Source organism: Triticum dicoccoides, chromosome 1A (genome assembly GCF_002162155.2).
Source record: "Triticum dicoccoides isolate Atlit2015 ecotype Zavitan chromosome 1A, WEW_v2.0, whole genome shotgun sequence".
Taxonomy (NCBI): Eukaryota; Viridiplantae; Streptophyta; class Magnoliopsida; order Poales; family Poaceae; genus Triticum; species Triticum dicoccoides.
The window spans coordinates 524,936,924-524,948,385 of NC_041380.1; the positions used below are offsets into that span (position 1 = coordinate 524,936,924).

The following is an 11,462-nucleotide window of genomic DNA, read 5'->3' on the forward strand; positions in this document are numbered from 1 at the left end:
TATTTGAGTTCCTCGAAAAACTGTAGCATGCTTTCCTCTACACATTTTGCGTGATATGGATCTATTTTCCATGTGTATTCATTAATGGTATTTGGGTCAACGAACCCAATGCCATAGCGTCCACCTTTTTTCATTTTATAAATCTTCATTCTGCATAATACCACAGAAAAGAATATAGTGAGGATAATTACAGGTAATGATTGATCAAAATGATCAGCTAGCTTGAGACTTAAATTATAGAAAGAAATTACTTACTGACAATAGCAACTGACGATAGATTTGTCGAGTGCGTCTTTATTGTATAGCTGAAAAAGTTCTGAATACTCAACGGCCATATATTTCTTATGGTAGTAATGCTCCTCGTTGACATTCACCATGAGGGACTCTCGATTGGAAATCTTGGTAATGTCCATGTACCATTGATGCAATTCATACATTCTCGTTGGGAGCTTATTGACCTCCTCTGGCTCGACCAAAGGTTGGCCCCGAGCATATTTCCGTTTTATTTCCTCCTCTCTAGTCGGAGACATGGGCTCGATATCGAGGAGTTGTCCAACAGTGATCCCGATCGATTCAGCCTGCGCAATATGCTCCTTGGTTATTACCACATTGCCCACCCCGGGAACGTTAACGGTTTGCCCACAATAATATTGGGCACGCCTACTCTCATGTGTTGTTGGCACAACAAGCGGGGGGATTGATTGCGCCGCCTGTTCTCCCAACTGGGGAATGGTTTTACCGCATTTTTTGCCAGCTGATTTGCTCGAGCTCGAGCTCGCCTCTTTCTGTAGACGTGCTCGATTTAACTTCCTGAGGTGGCGCTCATAGTCTGTGTCAACAGGCTTGGGAGCTGGTGGTCTAGCCATACGAATGAAGTGGTCAATATTTTCCACAGGCACTTTCTCCCTTGGCGGTGGTGGCGGTTTCGGTGCAAAATGGGCTTCCACCTCGGCCTTCGATATGGCTACGTTTTCCTCCTCGGACTTGTCGTAAGGCCTCTACGGAAGAGGCACGAGGCTTGGACCATATTGAAATTGCTTGCCTCCGCCTGTACCTGCAGTACTACCTCGACTTGTACCGCTACGCACCATAGCTGAGGCGGCTCTCTTCCATGATTGCTGAGGCGGCGAAGACAGCTGACATGGCTGAGTTGGAGGAGGAGGAGTGGCCTGAAGCTGTGCCGGACTTGGAGGAGGAGTGGCCTAAAGCTGTGCCGGACTTGGAGGAGGAGTGGCCTGACGCTTTACCGGACTTGGAGGAGGAGTGGCCTCAAGCTGTGCCGGACTTGGAGGAGGAGTGTCCTGACGCGTTGGTGGACTTGGAGGAGCGGGACTCTGCTGACTCGGTGGCGGACTGTGACGAGGAGTCGAATGACGCGGTGTCGGTGGCCTTCGAAAGATGATGCAATCCTTTCTCCATAGGAGGATACGATGGTTGGCCTCTCCTAGTGTGTGCTCATCATCACCTCCAGGAATGTCAAGCTCTAGCCCCGAATATTGGTCCACCACCTCATCAACCAAGACACGAGTATAGCCCACTGGAATCGGGTTGCAATGGAAGGTTGCCTCGGGGGGATTTGTAAAAGCAAGGGCGTCCACCACCTTCATGGATATGTTCTTCATTTTGAAGTGTAGCTCGCAGTTAGTGTTCTCCATGATGTCATCCACTGGGTAGCTATCCAGCAATGCGTCACCCGGGGCGGAACCCACGCTACTTCTCGGCATGGATGGGACGGTGCTATCCATTGGTGGATCATCCGCTAGCTGCTGAGACCCCCTTTGCTGGCTAAGTGAGTCGATCTGCTCCTGCTGCCGCTGGAATTTGATTGCCAAGTCCGTGTGCGCTGATTCTAGGCCTTGAAGGCGCTCATAGTCTAGCTTCCTCTGCTCCTCCTCCATCTTCCTCTTCTTCTCCTCCGCAATCTTCTTTCTGGCACAGGTTTTGTAGTCGGCGTTCCAGTCCGAAAACCCCTCATACCACAGAATAGCACCCATGCCTCGTGTTCTTCCCGGGTGTTCAGGATTTCCCAGGGCACGCGTAAGCTCGTCGTTCTCTCTGTTGGGCTCGAACAACCCGGATCGAGCCTCTTCTATTGCAACAAGTAGCTTATCTTTGGCTCCGTCCAGACATGCCTTGTTCGAAACTTTGCCTGTCTTCGGGTCCAACTCCCCCCATGCGCATAGAACCAAGTCCTGCACCTGGGGGGCCAGCTCAATGTTTCTGGAGTGACACCTGCATCCAACATCTCTTTCTCAGACTTATCCCACTTAGGCATTCCCACCGCATAGCCACCTGGCCCCAGCTTATGGAACTTGTCCTTTTTTGCGGCATTGGCCTTGTTTATTCTCGACCGTTCCTTAGATAATTCCGAATCCTTGAATTTCACGAAATCATCCCAATGAGCACTTTGGTTCTCTAGTGTTCCCTCGAATACTGGAGTCTTCCTTCCTCCGTTGACGTACTTGGCCCATTCACGAATCTTGTGGTTCTTGAATGCAACCGCCATCTTCCTAAGAGCAGCGTCCTTGACTTTCTGCACATCTGCATATGTGAAATGATCTGATAGGGTGAAATGTTCCATGAGCGTTTCCCAAAGCAAATGTTTTTGTCTGTCATCGACAAAAGTAACTCCTGGACGTGGCTTTGCTGGCTCTCTCCATTCTTGAAGGGAGATCGAGAGTTGGTCCTTCACAAGAACTCCGCACTGATGAACGAACTTGTCCGCAATCTTCTTAGGCGCGAATGGTTCGCCATTAGGTCTGATTGCCTTGATATTGTACTTTACGCCCTCCTTCAACTTTTTGTTCGGGCCTCGTTTCGTCCTGTTGCCTGAAGATTTGCTCGAAGATCGATTCGTTAATATATCTTCAAGTCATTTAAAACATGTGATGATCACCAGATGCCTGCTTATATAAATATATATACCTCGCTGGTCTTTGTTGTTTCAAGATCAACATTTTCTTCGTCATGTTCATAGTTCATGACTTCATCAATTCGGTCGTCGCAATCGAATATCATATCACCCTCCCCGGTGTTGTTTAGATATTCGGAGCCATCATAATCTTCTTCATTCTGATCATCATCTGGCCCGCGAGGATTGCGTATGATATTGAACAGGGCCTCTTCTCCCTCTCTGTCGGTATTGTCCGCCATAGGTTTTGTTTAACTAATACAAAAGAAATATATTCAAATTACAATGCATGGATGCAATCAATTAATAAGGAAAAACTGAATCAATCATAGTACATAATAAGCATCATCGAATATAATCTCGAATAATACATATAATCTTGAATACATCGTCTCGAATAATAGATATAATCTCGAATACATCATCTCGAATAATAGATATAATCTCGAATACATCATCTCGAATAATAGATAATCTCGAATACATCGTCGGATCATGCGGCGCGGGCAGTGGACACCCAAAGAGAAGGAACCCTCACAGGATCATAGTTGAAGTGAGATCCCTGAAGAAACTGCCACGTATTGGAGAACCTGCCGCCCTCTAACGCAACCATGTAGCGATGGACGTGCTCGTCCTCCTCCCTGACACGGCGACGTACCACCTCCGGCGGGGCCGGCTCCCTCCGCACCAAAACTAGCCCACGCGAACGCCACCAAACGAGATCAGGGTCGACGACCGGGGCCGGGTTCCTCATCAAGCGGCGCGCCCCTCCAGGCAGCACCTCCCAGTGCCAGCCCGGCGGAGCCCAGTCCCGGACATGGGTCACCCGGACGTCGTCGCGGACGGGTCGACGGCGAGGATGCGGGCCGGGCATCGTCGAGAAAAAATACTAGCTATATGCCCGCAAAAAGTAACATTTTTTTAATGATTGGATTTTGATAACTAAAATTTCTAACATTTCTATATAACTAACATTCCTATAACATTTCTAACAATGCTGTATAACTAACATTTTTATAATATTTCTAATACTTCTATAACTAAAAAACAGAAAAAAATTTATAACATTTCTATATATATAACTAACATTAGTATAACATTTCTAATATTTCTATAACTAATTTTTTTTAACTTTTTTATAACTATTTCTATAACTAAAAAACAGAAAAATTCCTAACAATTCTAACTTTTCTATAACATTTCTAAAAATGCTATATAACTAACTATTTATATAACTAAAAAAAGAAAAATTTCTAACTTTTTTATAACTATTTCTATAACTAAAAAACAGAAAAAATCCTAACAATTCTAACTTTTCTATAACATTTCTAACAATGCTATATAACTAACTATTTCTATAACTAAAAAAAGAAAAATTTCTAACATTTTTATAACTATTTCTATAACTAAAAAACTAAAAAAATGTATGTGTGTGTGTGCTCACCGGCGAGGCGAGAGGCGACGGGGGGCGGCGACGGGGACGGCGACGGGCGCAACGACGACGGGGATGACGATGATGGGGACAGAGACGGGGCGACGATGACGGGGACGGGCCGGGGTGGCGACGACGGGGACGGGCCGTGGCGGCGACGACGGGGACGGGGCGGCGATGACGGGGACGGGGACGACGCGCGGGACGGACCGGGACGGCGCGGCGGTGACGATGGGGACGGGGACGACGGGGCGGCGACGAGGGATATGGAGACAGGGGCGGCGGGCGACGGGGCAGAGGAGAAGAAGCAGATGAGAAACTAAAATTTTTGAAGTGTTTAGTTATATAGGATGGACCTTTAGTACCGGTTGGAGCCACCAACTGGTACTAAAGGCCTGTTTTGGCCAGGCCAAGCGGCGGGAACCGCACACCCTTTAGTACCGGATGGTGGCTCCAACCGGTACTAAAGGAGGGGCCTTTAGTACCGGTTGGAGCCACCACCCGGTACTAAAGGGGTTGTGCTGGCAAGGTGCTGTGCGGCAAGTTTAGTCCCACCTCGCTAGCTGAGGGGCGTCCGCACTGGTTTATAAACCCCCGTGCGGTAGCTCTCTCGAGCTCCTCTCCAAAGCAGGCCTACTGGGCCTACATGTTCTGTGCTGCCTTGTGGGCCTACTGGGCCTTTGCGGGCCTGCATCCTGGCCCAACAACATGATGGGTTTCTAGTCGTATGCAGGTCGCTCTGGCCCAGTAGGCGGGCTTTTTTTTATTTTTTGCTTTATTTATTTTTTAGTTGTTTTTTATGTATTTAGAGTTTCTTTGTGAATATTTTTGCTTTAGGAAAAAAATTACAAACTTTCTGTTAGTGCCCGTACTTTTCAAATTTGAATAGTTTAAATTTTGAATTATTTGAAATTAGTGTGAATCACTATTTTGTGAATAACTTAACTTTAAAAATCAGTAAAGGCATGAAAGAATTTGTTTGCACATAAAATTTCTTCGCGTTTCAAATGCCAAAACACATAACTACCCTAACTATTATAGAGATTCCCTCCTGGGTGTGAAACACAAAAGAAAGTGATGATAGTGAAGCCGATCACATCCCAGATCTTTGGGTGTGAAACTTTTTCTTCGCGTGTGTTCGCGTGTGTCCCTTTGCGCCGTAACCATGGAAAATCTTCATCATTTAACGGGATGCTCGGGTCAATATTCACTGTGAATGGAGCAATTTCATCAAACTTTTCATAATCTTCTGACATGTCTGTCTTGTCATCCACTCCCACGATGTTTCTCTTCCCAGAAAGAACTATGTGCCGCTTTGGCTCATTGTACGATGCATTCGCTTCTTTATCTTTTCTTTTTCTTGGCTTGGTAGACATGTCCTTCACATAGAAAGCCTGTGCCACATCATTGGCTAGGACGAATGGTTTGTCTGCATACGCAAGATTGTTGAGATCCACTGTTGTCATTCCGTACTGCGGGTCTTCCGTTACCCCGCTGTCGTGGTTCTAAGTCTGACAGTAGTGTTGGGGGGTAAGTATGGAGAGGCGAGGTCTTATCTATGGAGAAGTTGTAAGGACGCAAGGTTTACGAGTTCAGGCCCTTCTCGGAAGAAGTAAAAACCCTACGTCTCGGAGCCCGGAGGCGGTTGACTGGATTATATGAGTATGAGTTACAGAGGTGCGAACCCTTGTCTCGGAGGAGGGGGGTGGCTTATATAGAGTGCGCCAGGACCCTGGCCAGCCCACGTTACGAAGGGTTCAATGTACATTAAGGCAGGGCGTTACTGGTAACGCTAGTAATAAAGTGCTATGATGACCATAAAAGCTACTTAATGACCAACCGTTAGTGTGCGGGGTGCCTTTAGGTCTCCTGACCGTCGAGTGGTTGGGTCTTGGTCGAGTGATTGCTTATTGGTCGAGTGTCTTCGAGTCTGTCAAGTGTGGCACCTTCAAGTCGATTGACAGGCGATTTCTTCTAGAGATGTCCTTGGGTAGGGCAGCTAGGACAGGTCCATGACCCTACCCTAGGTCCATAGCTTCATCATTAGCCCCCGAATGGATCGAGGTTTGAGTGGGGAAGGAGTTGAGGATCTCTCTGACTCTTTTTTCATGCCGTGAGCATATCTTGCTCCGGATCAATGGACCCGAGTGATGACAGCAACTTCCTTTTCAGTCGCCTTGATCCATTCTTAATTCTTCATCGAGTGAGTTTCTTATCTGTAAGGCTCTGAGTGACGGTGCGGAGGAAATCTTTTAGTCTGACAAGTTTGTTTGCTGCCCGCGGATTTAGTGGGATCCGAATTTTGGGAAGCGCGCGGGATGGGGGAGGCCGCAGTAATCGGATGGGATAGAGCGGAGCCGCCTCGATCCCCGCGCCACCTTTTTCGCCACGTATCACTCGCGCGGTCGTTACGGGATTTGATAGAGCCATCTGGGCCTACCTGTCAGCCACTTGGAAGCGGCCTCAAATAAGGCGTTGGACCGGAGTCCCCCGAACAGTGCGCCCCATTACTTCTTCTCCTCCTCACGCCTCTCTGCTGCCTCGCTCTCGCCTCAGCGCCACCGCACCACACGCGTCTCGTCGGCGACAATGGTGAAGGAGAGGACAGCGGCTCTGGAGCGGGCAAAGAAGGCGACAGTGAAATCGAAGGGGAAGGCGACGAGCCGGGGCGGATCTTCTTCGCGGACTGGCCTGCCGAGGGGTTGGATCCAGGGCGACTGGATCCACTCGAGGATCTCCCAAGAAGACCTCGACGACCTGGCCGAGGGAGGGCTGATCCCTTACGACTCGGCGCGGCTTCTGGGTAAGGAATCCAAGCCGCAGCCCCGGGAGGGTGAGCGTGTTCTTCTTGCCACCCACGTCGACCGTGGGTTTTCCTTGCCTACTCATCCTTTCTTCCGAGGGTTTCTGAACTTCTTCGGGGCTCAACTCCACCACTTTAACCCCAACTCAATCATTTATCTTGCCGCGTTCATTTCCTTGTGTGAGAACTTCTTGGGTTGTCGACCTCACTGGGGTCTTTTCAAGCATATTTTCACCTGTCGCCCTGAGACAGTGAAAAAGGCTAACCCGGGTGACGAGAGGACCCAAGTGATCCAGATGTGTGGGGGTCTTGGCATCCAGACGAGGGGAAAAAGCTCCTTTCCGGCCATGATTCTTCCCGATTCAGTTCGCGGGTGGCAGTCGACCTGGTTCTACTGCAAAGACCAGTCGACGCCAGGGCAATCGACTGGCCTCCCTCCCTTCACCATGGACCGAGTGGAAAAACCCTCCCCTTTGAAGGTGCTCCCGGAGGAGAAGGCGCACATGAAGGTGTTGGTCAACCGAGTGGTCCAGCTCATTCGTGACTGGGTCACTGGTATGGATCTCTTGGAGGTCTTCCTTCGGCGGCGCATCCAGCCTCTCCAAGCCCGAGACCACCCGACGTGGATGTATTCGGGTCTAGAAGACTCCACTCGGATCCACCCGGAGGAGGTCGATGACGACACGCTGGAGAAGTGGCTGTCGAGCATTACCGGGAACAAGGACAACCCCAGAGGAGCCAGGAGAGTTCCCCATTCGACCAGTCGCATGCACCAGAGCAGGTCTGATTCTGAGTTTTTGCTTGTAATCTGAATTCACTCGCGCAGCTGTCTGTATTGCGTCGACTGACTTTGTTCTCCCTGCTTTCTTTCAGGCCATTATCGAAATGTATTCGATGCCCAACGGGGAGCAAGAGCAAGCTCTGGAAGGCGAGGCGAGTGGTGGCGAAAGTGGCGAGTGGATTTCTGATGGTGAAGGGGATGGAGGAAGCGACGACTTGAGTGATGAGGAAGAAGTCGAGCCGCCTCCTCGCATAGAGAGACGATCCAAGCTTGACCAGGATCGGCCGAGTGCCCGCGACAAGGCGACTGCTCAGGCTGGTTAGTCTTTGAAGCGTCCTTGGATCTCTTCACCAACCACGACTGAGAAGGCGCCAAAGCATCCCAAAGTTGTAGAGCCGAAGACTCGGAAGGCGCTGCCGAAGATCAAGATCGATATCCATGTCGCCTCCGCGTGAGTGTCTCTCCTTGTATTCACTCGACGCCCCGCGCTGTTTGTTTTTCTTGTTTTAACTGGACGAACTTTGGAATTGTTAGCGCTGCCACTTCCGGGACCTCAGCTTACAGGGATGATGATGAGGTGATGGAGGATGCGGTCACTTCTAATCGGGGTATGATTTCTGACATACTATCTTTCTTTGGTCGATTCAACTGCATCGTGCACCACTGGGTGACGTGATTTTGGCAATTTGGACTTTGTACAGCTCCCAACATTATTGACCTCCCTGATGATCATGAAGAGCCCGAGAGGTCTTTGACGAGGAAGAGTAGGCGAGCTCCTATAAGTGAGGCGCTGCAGTCGACGCCGAGGGCGGAACCAGTCGTTCAGGACACTGGTGACGTCAATCGGGGTTCTGTTACCTTCGTGGAGCCCCTGTCGAGTGCCTTGCCTTCTTCTTCGACTGCTCAGGCCCCTGTCGACCCGCCTTCACTTTTTGCAACTCATCATGTCCCGGAGGATGAGGTGAATGCTGCTAGGGAAGCCATACTCCAGGCGGGCATTATGATGGAGAAGATGAAGACGGCGCGAGACGCCAGCCAAGCCGCCTATGATGCCAGCTCGGTTCTCCAGAGAAATGTTCGGGTTAGTTGGTCGCCGCTTGTTCTGTTAGGATATGCTATCTGAAGATTCTTTCCGAAAATCTTTTCATCTGTACACCCACTGGGTGTGTCGATTGAATTTTTTGGACTAGTGGGGGCACGCTGAGTGCACCCACTGGGTGTAGTGTCGTTTGAATTTTTTGGACTAGTGGGGGCACGCTGAGTGCACCCACTGGATGTAGTCCCTGAGGCTACGGCGGACTGCTGGCAGTCGACCATAGTCTTTGTATTTTGTCGAGTAAAACCGAACTGGTAGTTTGTTTCTTCCGCTCGATCCGGTCGAGTGGGATCAGAACCGGTGGGGGCACACAAAGTGCACCCACTGGGTGTAGTCCTCGAGACCGCGGTCGGCTGCGGGCAGTCGACTGTGGTCTGAGTTCTACTTTGTCTCTCTCTTTTTTTTGAACTCGACTCCAGTGGGCCGGTCGAGTGGAATCAGAATCGGTGGGGGCACGCAAAGTGCACCCACTAGGTGTAGTCCCCGAGACTATGGTGGACTGCGGGCAGTAGACTATAGTCTTAGTATTTGTCATTTTTTGCTGTGGAATAATTTCTCCCCTTTGATTTCAGAAATCTTGTGATCTTGGAGCTCGCTTCGCTAATTTGGAAAGTCAGCAGATTCAACTGAAACTTGACTTGGAGCTGGCCAGGACAGAACTGCAGACGGTCAGAGACGGCGCCGCCGGTAAGACAAGTCTGTCGACTGGTCAGTTTTAAGCCCGAGCCCCCTTCTGCTATTTCTGAATCAATCATCATTTCTTTGCAGAAAAACTGAGAGAGGCTTTGGCAAAAAAGGATCAGGATTTGTCTGCTGCCCAGAAGGAGGCTGACGACAGGACCGCTCTGGCCGAACAGAAGCTGGCTTCAGTCGGCCAGTTGGAAGAAGAGAATACCAGGCTGAAGACTGCTCTGAATGAAGCCAACAGGGAGTGCACACGTTGGAAGAAGGAGAACCTCAACCTGACAGAAAAGATGGAAGGCGTCGCTCGTAGGAGGGACGATCTGGAGAGCTACCCGAGGAGCCTTGCCAAGAAGTTGTATATCAAGCTTGAAGGTGCACATTTAGTTCCGACTGATTTTTTTTGTGTCGACTCAGTGTATGAAAATTGACTTATCCTTGGATCGTGAATGCAAAGTTTTGCCAGAACTTTGAAGAGGAGACTGGGTGGATCAAACCAAGTTTGGATCCAATCAACTCTCCCGTGAAAGATGAAGCTGCCATGAATTTGCTCCGACTGGAATCTCGCATTGACGGTGCCGTGGACTACTTGACTCGATTGAAGGTCGCCATGTCACGGATCGACCCGACACTTTGGCCAGAGGCTATGCTCCAAAACGATCTCGAGTCTCTGATGACTCGTCTTAACGGAATCCCTGACCGAGTGCAGGAGTGGAAGAAGTCTTCTGCTTGGTGCGGCGCTGATGTGGCTTTGTCCTTGGTTCGTGTCCACTGCAAGGAGGTGCGACAAGACAAGCTGGCACCAATCAAGTTCGCCAACACCCAGAAGCATGACTTTCGAACCTTTATGGAGACTTTCATCGCTGCAGCCACTCGGATAGCCGACGGCGTCGACCTGGATGAGTTCGTCGAGCCTGCCAGCCCTCCTCCCGCGGAGTGAACAAACTCTTATGTCCCACCTTAAATTTTCCTTGGAATGCCGAGTGGTTTTTGTAACCGTTAAACTTTTTCGGGCCGCATGCCCGAGTACCTCGATCCGTGATCCAGAACCTTTAGGATTTTATCTGAACTTGGTTTACCGTTGAATATCTTTATGAATCTCCTGTTGAGTGAACCCAACCTTTATTCGAGACAACTTTCTGTATTCGCAGCACAGCTCCAAAGGAGGGGGAAGTAGTCGACTCATGCCTTGTATTTGTGGCGAAGCTCCCCAGGGGCGGGCGGCGGTCGACCCACACCCTGTTACTGCAGAGTGGGACGGAGCACACATTGTATTTGTGGCGAAGCTCTCCAGGAGAAGGGTGGGGGGGGCAGTCGACCCGTACTTCATTACAGTAGAGCGGGATGAATTGCGCATTGTATTTGTGGCGAAGCTCTCCAGGAGAAGGTGGCAGTCGACTCGTACTTCGTTACTGTAGAGCGGGATGAATCGCGCATTGTATTTGTGGCGAAGCTCTCCAGGAGAAGGTGGCAGTCAACCTGCCCCTCGTTGTCCTTGAGGATTGAGATGTGTTTGGGAGAACTTAGGCGAGTACTGGACTGCAGCTAAGCCCCCGAGTGAGAGGATTGCTCTCCACTCGGTAGGGTTTTTTCAAACTTAGGCGAGTGCCTGACTGCAGCTAAGTCTCTAGGTGGGAGAACTTAGGCGAGTACTGGACTATAGCTAAGCCCCCGGGTGGGAGGGTTGCTCTCCACTCGGTAGGATTTTTCAAACTTAGGCGAGTGCCTGACTGCAGCTAAGTCTCCATGTGGGAAAAC

The 11,462-nt window shown here is 49.9% G+C and overlaps 1 pseudogene; it reads right to left on the reverse strand.

Annotated features, from left to right (window-relative positions):
* Positions 1–263: 263 nt before the first annotated feature.
* LOC119317115 overlaps positions 264–11,462 on the reverse strand; it is a 21,787-nt pseudogene continuing 10,588 nt past the window's right edge.